We start from the raw sequence: 25,364 nt of genomic DNA on the forward strand, positions 1-25,364 counted from the left end.
AGCCTAGGACACCCGGGATTCCCAGGCGGTCTCCCATCCAAGTACTAACCAGGCCCGACGCTGCTTAGCTTCGGAGATCAGACGAGATGGGGCGCGTTCGGGGTGGTGTGGCCCTAGACCGCGGAGGGCGCCCCTGCCCCGCTCAAGAGGCCAGCCTCACCGCGCTTCCCCGCGATAGCGCTGACCCGCGCCGGGCCTGTGCAGTTGGCCGGCCCGGTCGGGCGGACTCCGGAGGACTGAGGTGAGGGACGGGGCGGGGCGGGGTGGGGTGGGGGCTGTCTACACACACACACACACACACACACACACACACACACACACACAAACACACACACACAGACACGATGCGCCTCCACGGCTGGACCCGCCAAGGTGGAGACCTTCCAGCCCCCCTCCTCTCCTCACCTCGCCTCCTTCACCTACCCGCCCCCACCCCCAGCGCGCCGCCGCTGACTGCGCACGCGCGCTCACCCTTTGACCCCAGCCAGGGGCCGCCCTCCCGCACAACCCCTGTCAGCTGCGCCCCCGCCCTGTGGGTGGGCTGCCGCCTATTCCCCAGGGCCAGGGCTGGGGCACAGCGCATGGGGGAGGGGAGCGAGTGTAGGGGCGTCTCTCGGGATGTGTCCCATGGCTGGGGTGGGGCGGGGTGGTTTGGGGGGCGCTGAAGAAATCAGTCCCCTCCATCTCCTACCTCTGGAAAACCCCCAAGCCCTTGGAGAACTGCCGGCACCGCTCCCGTGGGGGCCGGGACCCTGCTCCGTGTCCTCCTGTGGCCCAGTCCAAGGGGCCTGGGCCTGGCCCGGGGCTGGATTGGACCCCAACCACCCTCGGGTGTGGACTTGCTAAAAGCCGGCGATTAGATATTGGATTCGAGCTTCCTTGAGGTCATTTCACTAATGAGTGCACCGGAAAGAGTTTCCTAATCCATCTGTGAGGGTGGCAACTGAAAGAGAATTTTAAAGCTGACAGAATAGGCGAGGAAAGGCATAGGAGATTTCCACACCCAGTAAGGCAGACTTTCCCGAAATGGAAGAAAGAAACGAGCAAACAGAGACACCGGTAGCCCGCCCGGATCAGAGTCGGCTCCTTAGAGAAAGCACCCTGACCAGGTTCACCCGTGGGTGGGTGGCGAGCCAGTGGCATTCAGAAGCGCGAGGCCCGCAGTCTGTGCAGAAGACACCTGCACTCGGGTGTGTGTGGCGGCACGATTCCCAAGCAGCTCCAAATGGTAATCCAAAGAGAAGCCAGGGAGTTCCCAAGGCCCCAGGTGTCCTCAGCCCACGACTGGCTGCTGTGGGAATGCGAAGCCCGGCTCCTTGTCTCAGAGCGGGACAACCAGGAGGTGTGACGTACACCCCGGGGTTCCCAGGAGGATCAGGCTGAAGCTGGTACTTGGCCTGAAAATGTCCCCTCGCATGGGCACCCCCTTCCGCTTCCGGCTCCTCTGCTCCCGGTGCCCCTCCATCCAGGGGCCAGACTTTAAGAAGTCACCCGCAGGAGAATCCTGGTCCCAAAGGAGCCTTCTGGGGGACCCGTGCTGAGAGAGGTTGTGGGCATGGCCCGCTGGGGCTCTGCCCGGCCCAGGGCTGGGAGATGCCACCTCCCAGCTCCGGGTCCCTGCAGGAAGCGTTGGCAAGCACAGGGCCAGTCCCCCAAAGGCCCAGGTGCAGGGAGCCCAGGCCAAGCAGCCTGTGGAAGAAGCCACATGCCGTGCCACCCCGGGAACACGACTGCAGGTCGCGGCCCCTCCCGCCTCCTCCCCGACATGGCGCAGGGCTCAGAGACACCTGAGACGCTGCTACCAAAGTCCAAAGGGCATCGGTTGCTCCTCCAAAGCACCCGAGCAGACCGCGTTGTCCAGCCAGCCCCTGGGCCTCCCTGGGGTGCCCAGCACAAAAGTGCAGACAACCCCCGGACTCGCAATATCAGTTTGAGGATGTTCCTGCCACTCTAAGGACCCGCAGGCCAGCTGGGCCTTCAGGCAGGACAGAGAGCCCCGGAATCCGACGTGGAGAGCTGCGTGGACGTCCCCATCAGGAGGCGGTCCCCACCTCCGAGGCTCTCCCCTTGCGGGGAGCGGCAGCCCCAGGGCCTCAGGGAAGACACCAGGCTGGGCCCCCGCGGCACAGCGGGGCACGTCCCCGTCCCCGGCAGGCGACTTAGCGATGCCTGCGCCAGACTGCTGCGGCCGCCCTGCTGCCGGGTTCCTGGAGGGCTTCCTGGAAGCAGCGTCCACACCAAGCCCCTGGAAGGCCCAGGCGACGGAGGAGCCGGTCAGGCAGGGGCCGAGGACGGTGACGGGCGGGGAGGAGCGTGTCAGGCAGGGGCCGAGGACGGTGACAGGCCGGGCGGGAAGGAGCCAGTCAGGCGGGGGCCCAGGACAGTGACGGGCCTGGCCGGGGAGGAGCGAGTCAGGCAGTGGCCCAGGTGGTGGGCCGGGCGGAGAGGAGCCTGTCAGGCAGGGGCAGAGGACGGTGACGGTGACGGGCCGGGGCGGGAAGGGGCCGGTCAGGCAGGGGCAGGGGCCGAGGACAGTGACGGGCCTGGCGGGGGAGGAGCGCGTCAGGCAGGGGCAGAGGAGACGGGCTGGGTAAGGGGTAGGGTGACAGTTAGGGCACAATTCACAATCGCAAAGATGTGGAAGCGACCCGAGTGCCCATCCATCCAGGAGTGCATTAGTAACATGTGGCGCGTGGACACCACGGAGTGCCATTCGGCTGTGAGGAGCAGCGGTGAGGGGGCGCCTCTCGTGTTCTCCTGGCCAGAGCTGGAACCCGTTCCAGTAGGCCAGGTGTCCCAAGAACGGACACACGAGCACCACGTGCGCGCGCTCACCGGCAAATTGGTAGGAACGGATGGACACCTAAGTGGACAGCGAGGAATCACCTTCATCGGGTGGGTGTCGGGCGGGCGTGGGGAGGGGGTGGGCATACACATCCATTAGGGAGGGGGTGGGTGCGCACCGACTGGGGGATGGGCGCACTTGAAGCTCTGACCCGAGGGGGGAGGCGGGGAAAGAGCAATGCACCCGACCTGAACATTGGTACCCCCACAATACGCTGGGAGAGAATGAGAAATAAATAAGGAGACAGGGGGGAGGGGGGCACGGGCAACACATGTCACCTCAATACTTGTACTCCCATCATCTGCTAGAAAGGAGAGAGAAAAGAAAATGCAATCATAGAGATAAGAGACACTTTCTAAGAACATGAATCCGAAAAGAAAAGTAAAAGGAGGCCTGTCGAGCAGGTCTGGGTGTGACTCCGGATCCCCCAACCTCCAGTGCCACCACCAGAGATTCCTACGTGTAGCCCATAGAACCCCAAAAGCAACGGGACGAGTTCTGGTCACATACTCGCTCAAAGTGACATCCTGGAATCCTTCCGGAACTCCCTCCCCTCTCAGACTCTCCAGGTTTCCTCCAGCGTGTCGTTTCCCACAGACCAGACCTTTGGACTGAGACCGGACAGTCCAGATGGCACGCATGCTGCCCCGTGGCGGCGGTGTCCCGGCTTGGGACAAGAGGAGGCCCCACGGTGCGGGCTGGGGCGGCAGGCACCGCGGCGGGCGCTGAGGGTGGGGGTGATCCGCCGGACCGCCGCCCCGCCGCGCTCCCGGCAAGGGGACAGAGCAACAGGCAAAAAAAAAAAAAAAGCCTAGGGCACCCGGGATTCCCAGGCGGTCTCCCATCCAAGTACTAACCAGGCCCGACGCTGCTTAGCTTCGGAGATCAGACGAGATGGGGCGCGTTCGGGGTGGTGTGGCCCTAGACCGCGGAGGGCGCCCCTGCCCCGCTCAAGAGGCCAGCCTCACCGCGCTTCCCCGCGATAGCGCTGACCCGCGCCGGGCCTGTGCAGTTGGCCGGCCCGGTCGGGCGGACTCCGGAGGACTGAGGTGAGGGACGGGGCGGGGCGGGGTGGGGTGGGGGCTGTCTACACACACACACACACACACACACACACACACACACAAACACACACACACAGACACGATGCGCCTCCACGGCTGGACCCGCCAAGGTGGAGACCTTCCAGCCCCCCTCCTCTCCTCACCTCGGCTCCTTCACCTACCCGCCCCCACCCCCAGCGCGCCGCCGCTGACTGCGCACGCGCGCTCACCCTTTGACCCCAGCCAGGGGCCGCCCTCCCGCACAACCCCTGTCAGCTGCGCCCCCGCCCTGTGGGTGGGCTGCCGCCTATTCCCCAGGGCCAGGGCTGGGGCACAGCGCATGGGGGAGGGGAGCGAGTGTAGGGGCGTCTCTCGGGATGTGTCCCATGGCTGGGGTGGGGCGGGGTGGTTTGGGGGGCGCTGAAGAAATCAGTCCCCTCCATCTCCTACCTCTGGAAAACCCCCAAGCCCTTGGAGAACTGCCGGCACCGCTCCCGTGGGGGCCGGGACCCTGCTCCGTGTCCTCCTGTGGCCCAGTCCAAGGGGCCTGGGCCTGGCCCGGGGCTGGATTGGACCCCAACCACCCTCGGGTGTGGACTTGCTAAAAGCCGGCGATTAGATATTGGATTCGAGCTTCCTTGAGGTCATTTCACTAATGAGTGCACCGGAAAGAGTTTCCTAATCCATCTGTGAGGGTGGCAACTGAAAGAGAATTTTAAAGCTGACAGAATAGGCGAGGAAAGGCATAGGAGATTTCCACACCCAGTAAGGCAGACTTTCCCGACATGGAAGAAAGAAACGAGCAAACAGAGACACCGGTAGCCCGCCCGGATCAGAGTCGGCTCCTTAGAGAAAGCACCCTGACCAGGTTCACCCGTGGGTGGGTGGCGAGCCAGTGGCATTCAGAAGCGCGAGGCCCGCAGTCTGTGCAGAAGACACCTGCACTCGGGTGTGTGTGGCGGCACGATTCCCAAGCAGCTCCAAATGGTAATCCAAAGAGAAGCCAGGGAGTTCCCAAGGCCCCAGGTGTCCTCAGCCCACGACTGGCTGCTGTGGGAATGCGAAGCCCGGCTCCTTGTCTCAGAGCGGGACAACCAGGAGGTGTGACGTACACCCCGGGGTTCCCAGGAGGATCAGGCTGAAGCTGGTACTTGGCCTGAAAATGTCCCCTCGCATGGGCACCCCCTTCCGCTTCCGGCTCCTCTGCTCCCGGTGCCCCTCCATCCAGGGGCCAGACTTTAAGAAGTCACCCGCAGGAGAATCCTGGTCCCAAAGGAGCCTTCTGGGGGACCCGTGCTGAGAGAGGTTGTGGGCATGGCCCGCTGGGGCTCTGCCCGGCCCAGGGCTGGGAGATGCCACCTCCCAGCTCCGGGTCCCTGCAGGAAGCGTTGGCAAGCACAGGGCCAGTCCCCCAAAGGCCCAGGTGCAGGGAGCCCAGGCCAAGCAGCCTGTGGAAGAAGCCACATGCCGTGCCACCCCGGGAACACGACTGCAGGTCGCGGCCCCTCCCGCCTCCTCCCCGACATGGCGCAGGGCTCAGAGACACCTGAGACGCTGCTACCAAAGTCCAAAGGGCATCGGTTGCTCCTCCAAAGCACCCGAGCAGACCGCGTTGTCCAGCCAGCCCCTGGGCCTCCCTGGGGTGCCCAGCACAAAAGTGCAGACAACCCCCGGACTCGCAATATCAGTTTGAGGATGTTCCTGCCACTCTAAGGACCCGCAGGCCAGCTGGGCCTTCAGGCAGGACAGAGAGCCCCGGAATCCGACGTGGAGAGCTGCGTGGACGTCCCCATCAGGAGGCGGTCCCCACCTCCGAGGCTCTCCCCTTGCGGGGAGCGGCAGCCCCAGGGCCTCAGGGAAGACACCAGGCTGGGCCCCCGCGGCACAGCGGGGCACGTCCCCGTCCCCGGCAGGCGACTTAGCGATGCCTGCGCCAGACTGCTGCGGCCGCCCTGCTGCCGGGTTCCTGGAGGGCTTCCTGGAAGCAGCGTCCACACCAAGCCCCTGGAAGGCCCAGGCGACGGAGGAGCCGGTCAGGCAGGGGCCGAGGACGGTGACGGGCGGGGAGGAGCGTGTCAGGCAGGGGCCGAGGACGGTGACAGGCCGGGCGGGAAGGAGCCGGTCAGGCGGGGGCCCAGGACAGTGACGGGCCTGGCCGGGGAGGAGCGAGTCAGGCAGTGGCCCAGGTGGTGGGCCGGGCGGAGAGGAGCCTGTCAGGCAGGGGCAGAGGACGGTGACGGTGACGGGCCGGGGCGGGAAGGGGCCGGTCAGGCAGGGGCAGGGGCCGAGGACAGTGACGGGCCTGGCGGGGGAGGAGCGCGTCAGGCAGGGGCAGAGGAGACGGGCTGGGTAAGGGGTAGGGTGACAGTTAGGGCACAATTCACAATCGCAAAGATGTGGAAGCGACCCGAGTGCCCATCCATCCAGGAGTGCATTAGTAACATGTGGCGCGTGGACACCACGGAGTGCCATTCGGCTGTGAGGAGCAGCGGTGAGGGGGCGCCTCTCGTGTTCTCCTGGCCAGAGCTGGAACCCGTTCCAGTAGGCCAGGTGTCCCAAGAACGGACACACGAGCACCACGTGCGCGCGCTCACCGGCAAATTGGTACGAACGGATGGACACCTAAGTGGACAGCGAGGAATCACCTTCATCGGGTGGGTGTCGGGCGGGCGTGGGGAGGGGGTGGGCATACACATCCATTAGGGAGGGGGTGGGTGCGCACCGACTGGGGGATGGGCGCACTTGAAGCTCTGACCCGAGGGGGGAGGCGGGGAAAGAGCAATGCACCCGACCTGAACATTGGTACCCCCACAATACGCTGGGGGAGAATGAGAAATAAATAAGGAGACAGGGGGGAGGGGGGCACGGGCAACACATGTCACCTCAATACTTGTACTCCCATCATCTGCTAGAAAGGAGAGAGAAAAGAAAATGCAATCATAGAGATAAGAGACACTTTCTAAGAACATGAATCCGAAAAGAAAAGTAAAAGGAGGCCTGTCGAGCAGGTCTGGGTGTGACTCCGGATCCCCCAACCTCCAGTGCCACCACCAGAGATTCCTACGTGTAGCCCATAGAACCCCAAAAGCAACGGGACGAGTTCTGGTCACATACTCGCTCAAAGTGACATCCTGGAATCCTTCCGGAACTCCCTCCCCTCTCAGACTCTCCAGGTTTCCTCCAGCGTGTCGTTTCCCACAGACCAGACCTTTGGACTGAGACCGGACAGTCCAGATGGCACGCATGCTGCCCCGTGGCGGCGGTGTCCCGGCTTGGGACAAGAGGAGGCCCCACGGTGCGGGCTGGGGCGGCAGGCACCGCGGCGGGCGCTGAGGGTGGGGGTGATCCGCCGGACCGCCGCCCCGCCGCGCTCCCGGCAAGGGGACAGAGCAACAGGCAAAAAAAAAAAAAAAGCCTAGGGCACCCGGGATTCCCAGGCGGTCTCCCATCCAAGTACTAACCAGGCCCGACGCTGCTTAGCTTCGGAGATCAGACGAGATGGGGCGCGTTCGGGGTGGTGTGGCCCTAGACCGCGGAGGGCGCCCCTGCCCCGCTCAAGAGGCCAGCCTCACCGCGCTTCCCCGCGATAGCGCTGACCCGCGCCGGGCCTGTGCAGTTGGCCGGCCCGGTCGGGCGGACTCCGGAGGACTGAGGTGAGGGACGGGGCGGGGCGGGGTGGGGTGGGGGCTGTCTACACACACACACACACACACACACACACACACACACACACACACAAACACACACACACAGACACGATGCGCCTCCACGGCTGGACCCGCCAAGGTGGAGACCTTCCAGCCCCCCTCCTCTCCTCACCTCGCCTCCTTCACCTACCCGCCCCCACCCCCAGCGCGCCGCCGCTGACTGCGCACGCGCGCTCACCCTTTGACCCCAGCCAGGGGCCGCCCTCCCGCACAACCCCTGTCAGCTGTGCTCCCGCCCTGTGGGTGGGCTGCCGCCTATTCCCCAGGGCCAGGGCTGGGGCACAGCGCATGGGGGAGGGGAGCGAGTGTAGGGGCGTCTCTCGGGATGTGTCCCATGGCTGGGGTGGGGCGGGGTGGTTTGGGGGGCGCTGAAGAAATCAGTCCCCTCCATCTCCTACCTCTGGAAAACCCCCAAGCCCTTGGAGAACTGCCGGCACCGCTCCCGTGGGGGCCGGGACCCTGCTCCGTGTCCTCCTGTGGCCCAGTCCAAGGGGCCTGGGCCTGGCCCGGGGCTGGATTGGACCCCAACCACCCTCGGGTGTGGACTTGCTAAAAGCCGGCGATTAGATATTGGATTCGAGCTTCCTTGAGGTCATTTCACTAATGAGTGCACCGGAAAGAGTTTCCTAATCCATCTGTGAGGGTGGCAACTGAAAGAGAATTTTAAAGCTGACAGAATAGGCGAGGAAAGGCATAGGAGATTTCCACACCCAGTAAGGCAGACTTTCCCGACATGGAAGAAAGAAACGAGCAAACAGAGACACCGGTAGCCCGCCCGGATCAGATTCGGCTCCTTAGAGAAAGCACCCTGACCAGGTTCACCCGTGGGTGGGTGGCGAGCCAGTGGCATTCAGAAGCGCGAGGCCCGCAGTCTGTGCAGAAGACACCTGCACTCGGGTGTGTGTGGCGGCACGATTCCCAAGCAGCTCCAAATGGTAATCCAAAGAGAAGCCAGGGAGTTCCCAAGGCCCCAGGTGTCCTCAGCCCACGACTGGCTGCTGTGGGAATGCGAAGCCCGGCTCCTTGTCTCAGAGCGGGACAACCAGGAGGTGTGACGTACACCCCGGGGTTCCCAGGAGGATCAGGCTGAAGCTGGTACTTGGCCTGAAAATGTCCCCTCGCATGGGCACCCCCTTCCGCTTCCGGCTCCTCTGCTCCCGGTGCCCCTCCATCCAGGGGCCAGACTTTAAGAAGTCACCCGCAGGAGAATCCTGGTCCCAAAGGAGCCTTCTGGGGGACCCGTGCTGAGAGAGGTTGTGGGCATGGCCCGCTGGGGCTCTGCCCGGCCCAGGGCTGGGAGATGCCACCTCCCAGCTCCGGGTCCCTGCAGGAAGCGTTGGCAAGCACAGGGCCAGTCCCCCAAAGGCCCAGGTGCAGGGAGCCCAGGCCAAGCAGCCTGTGGAAGAAGCCACATGCCGTGCCACCCCGGGAACACGACTGCAGGTCGCGGCCCCTCCCGCCTCCTCCCCGACATGGCGCAGGGCTCAGAGACACCTGAGACGCTGCTACCAAAGTCCAAAGGGCATCGGTTGCTCCTCCAAAGCACCCGAGCAGACCGCGTTGTCCAGCCAGCCCCTGGGCCTCCCTGGGGTGCCCAGCACAAAAGTGCAGACAACCCCCGGACTCGCAATATCAGTTTGAGGATGTTCCTGCCACTCTAAGGACCCGCAGGCCAGCTGGGCCTTCAGGCAGGACAGAGAGCCCCGGAATCCGACGTGGAGAGCTGCGTGGACGTCCCCATCAGGAGGCGGTCCCGGCAGCCCCAGGGCCTCAGGGAAGACACCAGGCTGGGCCCCCGCGGCACAGCGGGGCACGTCCCCGTCCCCGGCAGGCGACTTAGCGATGCCTGCGCCAGACTGCTGCGGCCGCCCTGCTGCCGGGTTCCTGGAGGGCTTCCTGGAAGCAGCGTCCACACCAAGCCCCTGGAAGGCCCAGGCGACGGAGGAGCCGGTCAGGCAGGGGCCGAGGACGGTGACGGGCGGGGAGGAGCGTGTCAGGCAGGGGCCGAGGACGGTGACAGGCCGGGCGGGAAGGAGCCGGTCAGGCGGGGGCCCAGGACAGTGACGGGCCTGGCCGGGGAGGAGCGAGTCAGGCAGTGGCCCAGGTGGTGGGCCGGGCGGAGAGGAGCCTGTCAGGCAGGGGCAGAGGACGGTGACGGTGACGGGCCGGGGCGGGAAGGGGCCGGTCAGGCAGGGGCAGGGGCCGAGGACAGTGACGGGCCTGGCGGGGGAGGAGCGCGTCAGGCAGGGGCAGAGGAGACGGGCTGGGTAAGGGGTAGGGTGACAGTTAGGGCACAATTCACAATCGCAAAGATGTGGAAGCGACCCGAGTGCCCATCCATCCAGGAGTGCATTAGTAACATGTGGCGCGTGGACACCACGGAGTGCCATTCGGCTGTGAGGAGCAGCGGTGAGGGGGCGCCTCTCGTGTTCTCCTGGCCAGAGCTGGAACCCGTTCCAGTAGGCCAGGTGTCCCAAGAACGGACACACGAGCACCACGTGCGCGCGCTCACCGGCAAATTAGTACGAACGGATGGACACCTAAGTGGACAGCGAGGAATCACCTTCATCGGGTGGGTGTCGGGCGGGCGTGGGGAGGGGGTGGGCATACACATCCATTAGGGAGGGGGTGGGTGCGCACCGACTGGGGGATGGGCGCACTTGAAGCTCTGACCCGAGGGGGGAGGCGGGGAAAGAGCAATGCACCCGACCTGAACATTGGTACCCCCACAATACGCTGGGGGAGAATGAGAAATAAATAAGGAGACAGGGGGGAGGGGGGCACGGGCAACACATGTCACCTCAATACTTGTACTCCCATCATCTGCTAGAAAGGAGAGAGAAAAGAAAATGCAATCATAGAGATAAGAGACACTTTCTAAGAACATGAATCCGAAAAGAAAAGTAAAAGGAGGCCTGTCGAGCAGGTCTGGGTGTGACTCCGGATCCCCCAACCTCCAGTGCCACCACCAGAGATTCCTACGTGTAGCCCATAGAACCCCAAAAGCAACGGGACGAGTTCTGGTCACATACTCGCTCAAAGTGACATCCTGGAATCCTTCCGGAACTCCCTCCCCTCTCAGACTCTCCAGGTTTCCTCCAGCGTGTCGTTTCCCACAGACCAGACCTTTGGACTGAGACCGGACAGTCCAGATGGCACGCATGCTGCCCCGTGGCGGCGGTGTCCCGGCTTGGGACAAGAGGAGGCCCCACGGTGCGGGCTGGGGCGGCAGGCACCGCGGCGGGCGCTGAGGGTGGGGGTGATCCGCCGGACCGCCGCCCCGCCGCGCTCCCGGCAAGGGGACAGAGCAACAGGCAAAAAAAAAAAAAAAGCCTAGGGCACCCGGGATTCCCAGGCGGTCTCCCATCCAAGTACTAACCAGGCCCGACGCTGCTTAGCTTCGGAGATCAGACGAGATGGGGCGCGTTCGGGGTGGTGTGGCCCTAGACCGCGGAGGGCGCCCCTGCCCCGCTCAAGAGGCCAGCCTCACCGCGCTTCCCCGCGATAGCGCTGACCCGCGCCGGGCCTGTGCAGTTGGCCGGCCCGGTCGGGCGGACTCCGGAGGACTGAGGTGAGGGACGGGGCGGGGCGGGGTGGGGTGGGGGCTGTCTACACACACACACACACACACACACACACACACACAAACACACACACACAGACACGATGCGCCTCCACGGCTGGACCCGCCAAGGTGGAGACCTTCCAGCCCCCCTCCTCTCCTCACCTCGGCTCCTTCACCTACCCGCCCCCACCCCCAGCGCGCCGCCGCTGACTGCGCACGCGCGCTCACCCTTTGACCCCAGCCAGGGGCCGCCCTCCCGCACAACCCCTGTCAGCTGCGCCCCCGCCCTGTGGGTGGGCTGCCGCCTATTCCCCAGGGCCAGGGCTGGGGCACAGCGCATGGGGGAGGGGAGCGAGTGTAGGGGCGTCTCTCGGGATGTGTCCCATGGCTGGGGTGGGGCGGGGTGGTTTGGGGGGCGCTGAAGAAATCAGTCCCCTCCATCTCCTACCTCTGGAAAACCCCCAAGCCCTTGGAGAACTGCCGGCACCGCTCCCGTGGGGGCCGGGACCCTGCTCCGTGTCCTCCTGTGGCCCAGTCCAAGGGGCCTGGGCCTGGCCCGGGGCTGGATTGGACCCCAACCACCCTCGGGTGTGGACTTGCTAAAAGCCGGCGATTAGATATTGGATTCGAGCTTCCTTGAGGTCATTTCACTAATGAGTGCACCGGAAAGAGTTTCCTAATCCATCTGTGAGGGTGGCAACTGAAAGAGAATTTTAAAGCTGACAGAATAGGCGAGGAAAGGCATAGGAGATTTCCACACCCAGTAAGGCAGACTTTCCCGAAATGGAAGAAAGAAACGAGCAAACAGAGACACCGGTAGCCCGCCCGGATCAGAGTCGGCTCCTTAGAGAAAGCACCCTGACCAGGTTCACCCGTGGGTGGGTGGCGAGCCAGTGGCATTCAGAAGCGCGAGGCCCGCAGTCTGTGCAGAAGACACCTGCACTCGGGTGTGTGTGGCGGCACGATTCCCAAGCAGCTCCAAATGGTAATCCAAAGAGAAGCCAGGGAGTTCCCAAGGCCCCAGGTGTCCTCAGCCCACGACTGGCTGCTGTGGGAATGCGAAGCCCGGCTCCTTGTCTCAGAGCGGGACAACCAGGAGGTGTGACGTACACCCCGGGGTTCCCAGGAGGATCAGGCTGAAGCTGGTACTTGGCCTGAAAATGTCCCCTCGCATGGGCACCCCCTTCCGCTTCCGGCTCCTCTGCTCCCGGTGCCCCTCCATCCAGGGGCCAGACTTTAAGAAGTCACCCGCAGGAGAATCCTGGTCCCAAAGGAGCCTTCTGGGGGACCCGTGCTGAGAGAGGTTGTGGGCATGGCCCGCTGGGGCTCTGCCCGGCCCAGGGCTGGGAGATGCCACCTCCCAGCTCCGGGTCCCTGCAGGAAGCGTTGGCAAGCACAGGGCCAGTCCCCCAAAGGCCCAGGTGCAGGGAGCCCAGGCCAAGCAGCCTGTGGAAGAAGCCACATGCCGTGCCACCCCGGGAACACGACTGCAGGTCGCGGCCCCTCCCGCCTCCTCCCCGACATGGCGCAGGGCTCAGAGACACCTGAGACGCTGCTACCAAAGTCCAAAGGGCATCGGTTGCTCCTCCAAAGCACCCGAGCAGACCGCGTTGTCCAGCCAGCCCCTGGGCCTCCCTGGGGTGCCCAGCACAAAAGTGCAGACAACCCCCGGACTCGCAATATCAGTTTGAGGATGTTCCTGCCACTCTAAGGACCCGCAGGCCAGCTGGGCCTTCAGGCAGGACAGAGAGCCCCGGAATCCGACGTGGAGAGCTGCGTGGACGTCCCCATCAGGAGGCGGTCCCGGCAGCCCCAGGGCCTCAGGGAAGACACCAGGCTGGGCCCCCGCGGCACAGCGGGGCACGTCCCCGTCCCCGGCAGGCGACTTAGCGATGCCTGCGCCAGACTGCTGCGGCCGCCCTGCTGCCGGGTTCCTGGAGGGCTTCCTGGAAGCAGCGTCCACACCAAGCCCCTGGAAGGCCCAGGCGACGGAGGAGCCGGTCAGGCAGGGGCCGAGGACGGTGACGGGCGGGGAGGAGCGTGTCAGGCAGGGGCCGAGGACGGTGACAGGCCGGGCGGGAAGGAGCCGGTCAGGCGGGGGCCCAGGACAGTGACGGGCCTGGCCGGGGAGGAGCGAGTCAGGCAGTGGCCCAGGTGGTGGGCCGGGCGGAGAGGAGCCTGTCAGGCAGGGGCAGAGGACGGTGACGGTGACGGGCCGGGGCGGGAAGGGGCCGGTCAGGCAGGGGCAGGGGCCGAGGACAGTGACGGGCCTGGCGGGGGAGGAGCGCGTCAGGCAGGGGCAGAGGAGACGGGCTGGGTAAGGGGTAGGGTGACAGTTAGGGCACAATTCACAATCGCAAAGATGTGGAAGCGACCCGAGTGCCCATCCATCCAGGAGTGCATTAGTAACATGTGGCGCGTGGACACCACGGAGTGCCATTCGGCTGTGAGGAGCAGCGGTGAGGGGGCGCCTCTCGTGTTCTCCTGGCCAGAGCTGGAACCCGTTCCAGTAGGCCAGGTGTCCCAAGAACGGACACACGAGCACCACGTGCGCGCGCTCACCGGCAAATTGGTACGAACGGATGGACACCTAAGTGGACAGCGAGGAATCACCTTCATCGGGTGGGTGTCGGGCGGGCGTGGGGAGGGGGTGGGCATACACATCCATTAGGGAGGGGGTGGGTGCGCACCGACTGGGGGATGGGCGCACTTGAAGCTCTGACCCGAGGGGGGAGGCGGGGAAAGAGCAATGCACCCGACCTGAACATTGGTACCCCCACAATACGCTGGGAGAGAATGAGAAATAAATAAGGAGACAGGGGGGAGGGGGGCACGGGCAACACATGTCACCTCAATACTTGTACTCCCATCATCTGCTAGAAAGGAGAGAGAAAAGAAAATGCAATCATAGAGATAAGAGACACTTTCTAAGAACATGAATCCGAAAAGAAAAGTAAAAGGAGGCCTGTCGAGCAGGTCTGGGTGTGACTCCGGATCCCCCAACCTCCAGTGCCACCACCAGAGATTCCTACGTGTAGCCCATAGAACCCCAAAAGCAACGGGACGAGTTCTGGTCACATACTCGCTCAAAGTGACATCCTGGAATCCTTCCGGAACTCCCTCCCCTCTCAGACTCTCCAGGTTTCCTCCAGCGTGTCGTTTCCCACAGACCAGACCTTTGGACTGAGACCGGACAGTCCAGATGGCACGCATGCTGCCCCGTGGCGGCGGTGTCCCGGCTTGGGACAAGAGGAGGCCCCACGGTGCGGGCTGGGGCGGCAGGCACCGCGGCGGGCGCTGAGGGTGGGGGTGATCCGCCGGACCGCCGCCCCGCCGCGCTCCCGGCAAGGGGACAGAGCAACAGGCAAAAAAAAAAAAAAAAAAAAAAAAAAAAAGCCTAGGACACCCGGGATTCCCAGGCGGTCTCCCATCCAAGTACTAACCAGGCCCGACGCTGCTTAGCTTCGGAGATCAGACGAGATGGGGCGCGTTCGGGGTGGTGTGGCCCTAGACCGCGGAGGGCGCCCCTGCCCCGCTCAAGAGGCCAGCCTCACCGCGCTTCCCCGCGATAGCGCTGACCCGCGCCGGGCCTGTGCAGTTGGCCGGCCCGGTCGGGCGGACTCCGGAGGACTGAGGTGAGGGACGGGGCGGGGCGGGGTGGGGTGGGGGCTGTCTACACACACACACACACACACACACACACACACACACACACACAAACACACACACACAGACACGATGCGCCTCCACGGCTGGACCCGCCAAGGTGGAGACCTTCCAGCCCCCCTCCTCTCCTCACCTCGCCTCCTTCACCTACCCGCCCCCACCCCCAGCGCGCCGCCGCTGACTGCGCACGCGCGCTCACCCTTTGACCCCAGCCAGGGGCCGCCCTCCCGCACAACCCCTGTCAGCTGCGCCCCCGCCCTGTGGGTGGGCTGCCGCCTATTCCCCAGGGCCAGGGCTGGGGCACAGCGCATGGGGGAGGGGAGCGAGTGTAGGGGCGTCTCTCGGGATGTGTCCCATGGCTGGGGTGGGGCGGGGTGGTTTGGGGGGCGCTGAAGAAATCAGTCCCCTCCATCTCCTACCTCTGGAAAACCCCCAAGCCCTTGGAGAACTGCCGGCACCGCTCCCGTGGGGGCCGGGACCCTGCTCCGTGTCCTCCTGTGGCCCAGTCCAAGGGGCCTGGGCCTGGCCCGGGGCTGGATTGGACCCCAACCACCCTCGGGTGTGGACTTGCTAAAAGCCGGCGATTAGATATTGGATTCGAGCTTCCTTGAGGTCATTTCACTAATGAGTGCACCGGAAAGAGTTTCCTAATCCATCTGTGAGGGTGGCAACTGAAAGAGAATTTTAAAGCTGACAGAATAGGCGAGGAAAGGCATAGGAGATTTCCACACCCAGTAAGGCAGACTTTCCCGAAATGGAAGAAAGAAACGAGCAAACAGAGACACCGGTAGCCCGCCCGGATCAGAGTCGGCTCCTTAGAGAAAGCACCCTGACCAGGTTCACCCGTGGGTGGGTGGCGAGCCAGTGGCATTCAGAAGCGCGAGGCCCGCAGTCTGTGCAGAAGACACCTGCACTCGGGTGTGTGTGGCGGCACGATTCCCAAGCAGCTCCAAATGGTAATCCAAAGAGAAGCCAGGGAGTTCCCAAGGCCCCAGGTGTCCTCAGCCCACGACTGGCTGCTGTGGGAATGCGAAGCCCGGCTCCTTGTCTCAGAGCGGGACAACCAGGAGGTGTGACGTACACCCCGGGGTTCCCAGGAGGATCAGGCTGAAGCTGGTACTTGGCCTGAAAATGTCCCCTCGCATGGGCACCCCCTTCCGCTTCCGGCTCCTCTGCTCCCGGTGCCCCTCCATCCAGGGGCCAGACTTTAAGAAGTCACCCGCAGGAGAATCCTGGTCCCAAAGGAGCCTTCTGGGGGACCCGTGCTGAGAGAGGTTGTGGGCATGGCCCGCTGGGGCTCTGCCCGGCCCAGGGCTGGGAGATGCCACCTCCCAGCTCCGGGTCCCTGCAGGAAGCGTTGGCAAGCACAGGGCCAGTCCCCCAAAGGCCCAGGTGCAGGGAGCCCAGGCCAAGCAGCCTGTGGAAGAAGCCACATGCCGTGCCACCCCGGGAACACGACTGCAGGTCGCGGCCCCTCCCGCCTCCTCCCCGACATGGCGCAGGGCTCAGAGACACCTGAGACGCTGCTACCAAAGTCCAAAGGGCATCGGTTGCTCCTCCAAAGCACCCGAGCAGACCGCGTTGTCCAGCCAGCCCCTGGGCCTCCCTGGGGTGCCCAGCACAAAAGTGCAGACAACCCCCGGACTCGCAATATCAGTTTGAGGATGTTCCTGCCACTCTAAGGACCCGCAGGCCAGCTGGGCCTTCAGGCAGGACAGAGAGCCCCGGAATCCGACGTGGAGAGCTGCGTGGACGTCCCCATCAGGAGGCGGTCCCCACCTCCGAGGCTCTCCCCTTGCGGGGAGCGGCAGCCCCAGGGCCTCAGGGAAGACACCAGGCTGGGCCCCCGCGGCACAGCGGGGCACGTCCCCGTCCCCGGCAGGCGACTTAGCGATGCCTGCGCCAGACTGCTGCGGCCGCCCTGCTGCCGGGTTCCTGGAGGGCTTCCTGGAAGCAGCGTCCACACCAAGCCCCTGGAAGGCCCAGGCGACGGAGGAGCCGGTCAGGCAGGGGCCGAGGACGGTGACGGGCGGGGAGGAGCGTGTCAGGCAGGGGCCGAGGACGGTGACAGGCCGGGCGGGAAGGAGCCGGTCAGGCGGGGGCCCAGGACAGTGACGGGCCTGGCCGGGGAGGAGCGAGTCAGGCAGTGGCCCAGGTGGTGGGCCGGGCGGAGAGGAGCCTGTCAGGCAGGGGCAGAGGACGGTGACGGTGACGGGCCGGGGCGGGAAGGGGCCGGTCAGGCAGGGGCAGGGGCCGAGGACAGTGACGGGCCTGGCGGGGGAGGAGCGCGTCAGGCAGGGGCAGAGGAGACGGGCTGGGTAAGGGGTAGGGTGACAGTTAGGGCACAATTCACAATCGCAAAGATGTGGAAGCGACCCGAGTGCCCATCCATCCAGGAGTGCATTAGTAACATGTGGCGCGTGGACACCACGGAGTGCCATTCGGCTGTGAGGAGCAGCGGTGAGGGGGCGCCTCTCGTGTTCTCCTGGCCAGAGCTGGAACCCGTTCCAGTAGGCCAGGTGTCCCAAGAACGGACACACGAGCACCACGTGCGCGCGCTCACCGGCAAATTGGTAGGAACGGATGGACACCTAAGTGGACAGCGAGGAATCACCTTCATCGGGTGGGTGTCGGGCGGGCGTGGGGAGGGGGTGGGCATACACATCCATTAGGGAGGGGGTGGGTGCGCACCGACTGGGGGATGGGCGCACTTGAAGCTCTGACCCGAGGGGGGAGGCGGGGAAAGAGCAATGCACCCGACCTGAACATTGGTACCCCCACAATACGCTGGGAGAGAATGAGAAATAAATAAGGAGACAGGGGGGAGGGGGGCACGGGCAACACATGTCACCTCAATACTTGTACTCCCATCATCTGCTAGAAAGGAGAGAGAAAAGAAAATGCAATCATAGAGATAAGAGACACTTTCTAAGAACATGAATCCGAAAAGAAAAGTAAAAGGAGGCCTGTCGAGCAGGTCTGGGTGTGACTCCGGATCCCCCAACCTCCAGTGCCACCACCAGAGATTCCTACGTGTAGCCCATAGAACCCCAAAAGCAACGGGACGAGTTCTGGTCACATACTCGCTCAAAGTGACATCCTGGAATCCTTCCGGAACTCCCTCCCCTCTCAGACTCTCCAGGTTTCCTCCAGCGTGTCGTTTCCCACAGACCAGACCTTTGGACTGAGACCGGACAGTCCAGATGGCACGCATGCTGCCCCGTGGCGGCGGTGTCCCGGCTTGGGACAAGAGGAGGCCCCACGGTGCGGGCTGGGGCGGCAGGCACCGCGGCGGGCGCTGAGGGTGGGGGTGATCCGCCGGACCGCCGCCCCGCCGCGCTCCCGGCAAGGGGACAGAGCAACAGGCAAAAAAAAAAAAAAAAAAAAAAAAAAAGCCTAGGACACCCGGGATTCCCAGGCGGTCTCCCATCCAAGTACTAACCAGGCCCGACGCTGCTTAGCTTCGGAGATCAGACGAGATGGGGCGCGTTCGGGGTGGTGTGGCCCTAGACCGCGGAGGGCGCCCCTGCCCCGCTCAAGAGGCCAGCCTCACCGCGCTTCCCCGCGATAGCGCTGACCCGCGCCGGGCCTGTGCAGTTGGCCGGCCCGGTCGGGCGGACTCCGGAGGACTGAGGTGAGGGACGGGGCGGGGCGGGGTGGGGTGGGGGCTGTCTACACACACACACACACACACACACACACACACACACACACACACACAAACACACACACACAGACACGATGCGCCTCCACGGCTGGACCCGCCAAGGTGGAGACCTTCCAGCCCCCCTCCTCTCCTCACCTCGCCTCCTTCACCTACCCGCCCCCACCCCCAGCGCGCCGCCGCTGACTGCGCACGCGCGCTCACCCTTTGACCCCAGCCAGGGGCCGCCCTCCCGCACAACCCCTGTCAGCTGCGCCCCCGCCCTGTGGGTGGGCTGCCGCCTATTCCCCAGGGCCAGGGCTGGGGCACAGCGCATGGGGGAGGGGAGCGAGTGTAGGGGCGTCTCTCGGGATGTGTCCCATGGCTGGGGTGGGGCGGGGTGGTTTGGGGGGCGCTGAAGAAATCAGTCCCCTCCATCTCCTACCTCTGGAAAACCCCCAAGCCCTTGGAGAACTGCCGGCACCGCTCCCGTGGGGGCCGGGACCCTGCTCCGTGTCCTCCTGTGGCCCAGTCCAAGGGGCCTGGGCCTGGCCCGGGGCTGGATTGGACCCCAACCACCCTCGGGTGTGGACTTGCTAAAAGCCGGCGATTAGATATTGGATTCGAGCTTCCTTGAGGTCATTTCACTAATGAGTGCACCGGAAAGAGTTTCCTAATCCATCTGTGAGGGTGGCAACTGAAAGAGAATTTTAAAGCTGACAGAATAGGCGAGGAAAGGCATAGGAGATTTCCACACCCAGTAAGGCAGACTTTCCCGAAATGGAAGAAAGAAACGAGCAAACAGAGACACCGGTAGCCCGCCCGGATCAGAGTCGGCTCCTTAGAGAAAGCACCCTGACCAGGTTCACCCGTGGGTGGGTGGCGAGCCAGTGGCATTCAGAAGCGCGAGGCCCGCAGTCTGTGCAGAAGACACCTGCACTCGGGTGTGTGTGGCGGCACGATTCCCAAGCAGCTCCAAATGGTAATCCAAAGAGAAGCCAGGGAGTTCCCAAGGCCCCAGGTGTCCTCAGCCCACGACTGGCTGCTGTGGGAATGCGAAGCCCGGCTCCTTGTCTCAGAGCGGGACAACCAGGAGGTGTGACGTACACCCCGGGGTTCCCAGGAGGATCAGGCTGAAGCTGGTACTTGGCCTGAAAATGTCCCCTCGCATGGGCACCCCCTTCCGCTTCCGGCTCCTCTGCTCCCGGTGCCCCTCCATCCAGGGGCCAGACTTTAAGAAGTCACCCGCAGGAGAATCCTGGTCCCAAAGGAGCCTTCTGGGGGACCCGTGCTGAGAGAGGTTGTGGGCATGGCCCGCTGGGGCTCTGCCCGGCCCAGGGCTGGGAGATGCCACCTCCCAGCTCCGGGTCCCTGCAGGAAGCGTTGGCAAGCACAGGGCCAGTCCCCCAAAGGCCCAGGTGCAGGGAGCCCAGGCCAAGCAGCCTGTGGAAGAAGCCACATGCCGTGCCACCCCGGGAACACGACTGCAGGTCGCGGCCCCTCCCGCCTCCTCCCCGACATGGCGCAGGGCTCAGAGACACCTGAGACGCTGCTACCAAAGTCCAAAGGGCATCGGTTGCTCCTCCAAAGCACCCGAGCAGACCGCGTTGTCCAGCCAGCCCCTGGGCCTCCCTGGGGTGCCCAGCACAAAAGTGCAGACAACCCCCGGACTCGCAATATCAGTTTGAGGATGTTCCTGCCACTCTAAGGACCCGCAGGCCAGCTGGGCCTTCAGGCAGGACAGAGAGCCCCGGAATCCGACGTGGAGAGCTGCGTGGACGTCCCCATCAGGAGGCGGTCCCCACCTCCGAGGCTCTCCCCTTGCGGGGAGCGGCAGCCCCAGGGCCTCAGGGAAGACACCAGGCTGGGCCCCCGCGGCACAGCGGGGCACGTCCCCGTCCCCGGCAGGCGACTTAGCGATGCCTGCGCCAGACTGCTGCGGCCGCCCTGCTGCCGGGTTCCTGGAGGGCTTCCTGGAAGCAGCGTCCACACCAAGCCCCTGGAAGGCCCAGGCGACGGAGGAGCCGGTCAGGCAGGGGCCGAGGACGGTGACGGGCGGGGAGGAGCGTGTCAGGCAGGGGCCGAGGACGGTGACAGGCCGGGCGGGAAGGAGCCGGTCAGGCGGGGGCCCAGGACAGTGACGGGCCTGGCCGGGGAGGAGCGAGTCAGGCAGTGGCCCAGGTGGTGGGCCGGGCGGAGAGGAGCCTGTCAGGCAGGGGCAGAGGACGGTGACGGTGACGGGCCGGGGCGGGAAGGGGCCGGTCAGGCAGGGGCAGGGGCCGAGGACAGTGACGGGCCTGGCGGGGGAGGAGCGCGTCAGGCAGGGGCAGAGGAGACGGGCTGGGTAAGGGGTAGGGTGACAGTTAGGGCACAATTCACAATCGCAAAGATGTGGAAGCGACCCGAGTGCCCATCCATCCAGGAGTGCATTAGTAACATGTGGCGCGTGGACACCACGGAGTGCCATTCGGCTGTGAGGAGCAGCGGTGAGGGGGCGCCTCTCGTGTTCTCCTGGCCAGAGCTGGAACCCGTTCCAGTAGGCCAGGTGTCCCAAGAACGGACACACGAGCACCACGTGCGCGCGCTCACCGGCAAATTGGTAGGAACGGATGGACACCTAAGTGGACAGCGAGGAATCACCTTCATCGGGTGGGTGTCGGGCGGGCGTGGGGAGGGGGTGGGCATACACATCCATTAGGGAGGGGGTGGGTGCGCACCGACTGGGGGATGGGCGCACTTGAAGCTCTGACCCGAGGGGGGAGGCGGGGAAAGAGCAATGCACCCGACCTGAACATTGGTACCCCCACAATACGCTGGGAGAGAATGAGAAATAAATAAGGAGACAGGGGGGAGGGGGGCACGGGCAACACATGTCACCTCAATACTTGTACTCCCATCATCTGCTAGAAAGGAGAGAGAAAAGAAAATGCAATCATAGAGATAAGAGACACTTTCTAAGAACATGAATCCGAAAAGAAAAGTAAAAGGAGGCCTGTCGAGCAGGTCTGGGTGTGACTCCGGATCCCCCAACCTCCAGTGCCACCACCAGAGATTCCTACGTGTAGCCCATAGAACCCCAAAAGCAACGGGACGAGTTCTGGTCACATACTCGCTCAAAGTGACATCCTGGAATCCTTCCGGAACTCCCTCCCCTCTCAGACTCTCCAGGTTTCCTCCAGCGTGTCGTTTCCCACAGACCAGACCTTTGGACTGAGACCGGACAGTCCAGATGGCACGCATGCTGCCCCGTGGCGGCGGTGTCCCGGCTTGGGACAAGAGGAGGCCCCACGGTGCGGGCTGGGGCGGCAGGCACCGCGGCGGGCGCTGAGGGTGGGGGTGATCCGCCGGACCGCCGCCCCGCCGCGCTCCCGGCAAGGGGACAGAGCAACAGGCAAAAAAAAAAAAAAAAAAAAAAAAAAAAAGCCTAGGACACCCGGGATTCCCAGGCGGTCTCCCATCCAAGTACTAACCAGGCCCGACGCTGCTTAGCTTCGGAGATCAGACGAGATGGGGCGCGTTCGGGGTGGTGTGGCCCTAGACCGCGGAGGGCGCCCCTGCCCCGCTCAAGAGGCCAGCCTCACCGCGCTTCCCCGCGATAGCGCTGACCCGCGCCGGGCCTGTGCAGTTGGCCGGCCCGGTCGGGCGGACTCCGGAGGACTGAGGTGAGGGACGGGGCGGGGCGGGGTGGGGTGGGGGCTGTCTACACACACACACACACACACACACACACACACACACACACACAAACACACACACACAGACACGATGCGCCTCCACGGCTGGACCCGCCAAGGTGGAGACCTTCCAGCCCCCCTCCTCTCCTCACCTCGCCTCCTTCACCTACCCGCCCCCACCCCCAGCGCGCCGCCGCTGACTGCGCACGCGCGCTCACCCTTTGACCCCAGCCAGGGGCCGCCCTCCCGCACAACCCCTGTCAGCTGCGCCCCCGCCCTGTGGGTGGGCTGCCGCCTATTCCCCAGGGCCAGGGCTGGGGCACAGCGCATGGGGGAGGGGAGCGAGTGTAGGGGCGTCTCTCGGGATGTGTCCCATGGCTGGGGTGGGGCGGGGTGGTTTGGGGGGCGCTGAAGAAATCAGTCCCCTCCATCTCCTACCTCTGGAAAACCCCCAAGCCCTTGGAGAACTGCCGGCACCGCTCCCGTGGGGGCCGGGACCCTGCTCCGTGTCCTCCTGTGGCCCAGTCCAAGGGGCCTGGGCCTGGCCCGGGGCTGGATTGGACCCCAACCACCCTCGGGTGTGGACTTGCTAAAAGCCGGCGATTAGATATTGGATTCGAGCTTCCTTGAGGTCATTTCACTAATGAGTGCACCGGAAAGAGTTTCCTAATCCATCTGTGAGGGTGGCAACTGAAAGAGAATTTTAAAGCTGACAGAATAGGCGAGGAAAGGCATAGGAGATTTCCACACCCAGTAAGGCAGACTTTCCCGAAATGGAAGAAAGAAACGAGCAAACAGAGACACCGGTAGCCCGCCCGGATCAGAGTCGGCTCCTTAGAGAAAGCACCCTGACCAGGTTCACCCGTGGGTGGGTGGCGAGCCAGTGGCATTCAGAAGCGCGAGGCCCGCAGTCTGTGCAGAAGACACCTGCACTCGGGTGTGTGTGGCGGCACGATTCCCAAGCAGCTCCAAATGGTAATCCAAAGAGAAGCCAGGGAGTTCCCAAGGCCCCAGGTGTCCTCAGCCCACGACTGGCTGCTGTGGGAATGCGAAGCCCGGCTCCTTGTCTCAGAGCGGGACAACCAGGAGGTGTGACGTACACCCCGGGGTTCCCAGGAGGATCAGGCTGAAGCTGGTACTTGGCCTGAAAATGTCCCCTCGCATGGGCACCCCCTTCCGCTTCCGGCTCCTCTGCTCCCGGTGCCCCTCCATCCAGGGGCCAGACTTTAAGAAGTCACCCGCAGGAGAATCCTGGTCCCAAAGGAGCCTTCTGGGGGACCCGTGCTGAGAGAGGTTGTGGGCATGGCCCGCTGGGGCTCTGCCCGGCCCAGGGCTGGGAGATGCCACCTCCCAGCTCCGGGTCCCTGCAGGAAGCGTTGGCAAGCACAGGGCCAGTCCCCCAAAGGCCCAGGTGCAGGGAGCCCAGGCCAAGCAGCCTGTGGAAGAAGCCACATGCCGTGCCACCCCGGGAACACGACTGCAGGTCGCGGCCCCTCCCGCCTCCTCCCCGACATGGCGCAGGGCTCAGAGACACCTGAGACGCTGCTACCAAAGTCCAAAGGGCATCGGTTGCTCCTCCAAAGCACCCGAGCAGACCGCGTTGTCCAGCCAGCCCCTGGGCCTCCCTGGGGTGCCCAGCACAAAAGTGCAGACAACCCCCGGACTCGCAATATCAGTTTGAGGATGTTCCTGCCACTCTAAGGACCCGCAGGCCAGCTGGGCCTTCAGGCAGGACAGAGAGCCCCGGAATCCGACGTGGAGAGCTGCGTGGACGTCCCCATCAGGAGGCGGTCCCGGCAGCCCCAGGGCCTCAGGGAAGACACCAGGCTGGGCCCCCGCGGCACAGCGGGGCACGTCCCCGTCCCCGGCAGGCGACTTAGCGATGCCTGCGCCAGACTGCTGCGGCCGCCCTGCTGCCGGGTTCCTGGAGGGCTTCCTGGAAGCAGCGTCCACACCAAGCCCCTGGAAGGCCCAGGCGACGGAGGAGCCGGTCAGGCAGGGGCCGAGGACGGTGACGGGCGGGGAGGAGCGTGTCAGGCAGGGGCCGAGGACGGTGACAGGCCGGGCGGGAAGGAGCCGGTCAGGCGGGGGCCCAGGACAGTGACGGGCCTGGCCGGGGAGGAGCGAGTCAGGCAGTGGCCCAGGTGGTGGGCCGGGCGGAGAGGAGCCTGTCAGGCAGGGGCAGAGGACGGTGACGGTGACGGGCCGGGGCGGGAAGGGGCCGGTCAGGCAGGGGCAGGGGCCGAGGACAGTGACGGGCCTGGCGGGGGAGGAGCGCGTCAGGCAGGGGCAGAGGAGACGGGCTGGGTAAGGGGTAGGGTGACAGTTAGGGCACAATTCACAATCGCAAAGATGTGGAAGCGACCCGAGTGCCCATCCATCCAGGAGTGCATTAGTAACATGTGGCGCGTGGACACCACGGAGTGCCATTCGGCTGTGAGGAGCAGCGGTGAGGGGGCGCCTCTCGTGTTCTCCTGGCCAGAGCTGGAACCCGTTCCAGTAGGCCAGGTGTCCCAAGAACGGACACACGAGCACCACGTGCGCGCGCTCACCGGCAAATTAGTACGAACGGATGGACACCTAAGTGGACAGCGAGGAATCACCTTCATCGGGTGGGTGTCGGGCGGGCGTGGGGAGGGGGTGGGCATACACATCCATTAGGGAGGGGGTGGGTGCGCACCGACTGGGGGATGGGCGCACTTGAAGCTCTGACCCGAGGGGGGAGGCGGGGAAAGAGCAATGCACCCGACCTGAACATTGGTACCCCCACAATACGCTGGGGGAGAATGAGAAATAAATAAGGAGACAGGGGGGAGGGGGGCACGGGCAACACATGTCACCTCAATACTTGTACTCCCATCATCTGCTAGAAAGGAGAGAGAAAAGAAAATGCAATCATAGAGATAAGAGACACTTTCTAAGAACATGAATCCGAAAAGAAAAGTAAAAGGAGGCCTGTCGAGCAGGTCTGGGTGTGACTCCGGATCCCCCAACCTCCAGTGCCACCACCAGAGATTCCTACGTGTAGCCCATAGAACCCCAAAAGCAACGGGACGAGTTCTGGTCACATACTCGCTCAAAGTGACATCCTGGAATCCTTCCGGAACTCCCTCCCCTCTCAGACTCTCCAGGTTTCCTCCAGCGTGTCGTTTCCCACAGACCAGACCTTTGGACTGAGACCGGACAGTCCAGATGGCACGCATGCTGCCCCGTGGCGGCGG

The 25,364-nt window shown here is 64.4% G+C and overlaps 7 pseudogenes; all 7 read right to left on the reverse strand.

The window, feature by feature from the left end:
• On the reverse strand, positions 1-119 carry LOC142867357 (uncharacterized; annotated as a pseudogene).
• Positions 120-3,653: 3,534 nt separating this feature from the next.
• Positions 3,654-3,772, reverse strand: LOC142867420 (uncharacterized; annotated as a pseudogene).
• Positions 3,773-7,300: 3,528 nt separating this feature from the next.
• LOC142867421 (uncharacterized) lies at positions 7,301-7,419 on the reverse strand (annotated as a pseudogene).
• Positions 7,420-10,925: 3,506 nt separating this feature from the next.
• Positions 10,926-11,044, reverse strand: LOC142867422 (uncharacterized; annotated as a pseudogene).
• Positions 11,045-14,554: 3,510 nt separating this feature from the next.
• On the reverse strand, positions 14,555-14,673 carry LOC142867358 (uncharacterized; annotated as a pseudogene).
• A 3,546-nt stretch (positions 14,674-18,219) lies between these two features.
• On the reverse strand, positions 18,220-18,338 carry LOC142867359 (uncharacterized; annotated as a pseudogene).
• Positions 18,339-21,890: 3,552 nt separating this feature from the next.
• LOC142867361 (uncharacterized) lies at positions 21,891-22,009 on the reverse strand (annotated as a pseudogene).
• Between the last annotated feature and the right edge of the window lie 3,355 nt (positions 22,010-25,364).

The sequence above is a fragment of the Microcebus murinus genome, unplaced genomic scaffold (genome assembly GCF_040939455.1).
Source record: "Microcebus murinus isolate Inina unplaced genomic scaffold, M.murinus_Inina_mat1.0 scaf015_hap2_Mmur4.0, whole genome shotgun sequence".
Lineage (NCBI taxonomy): Eukaryota > Metazoa > Chordata > Mammalia > Primates > Cheirogaleidae > Microcebus > Microcebus murinus.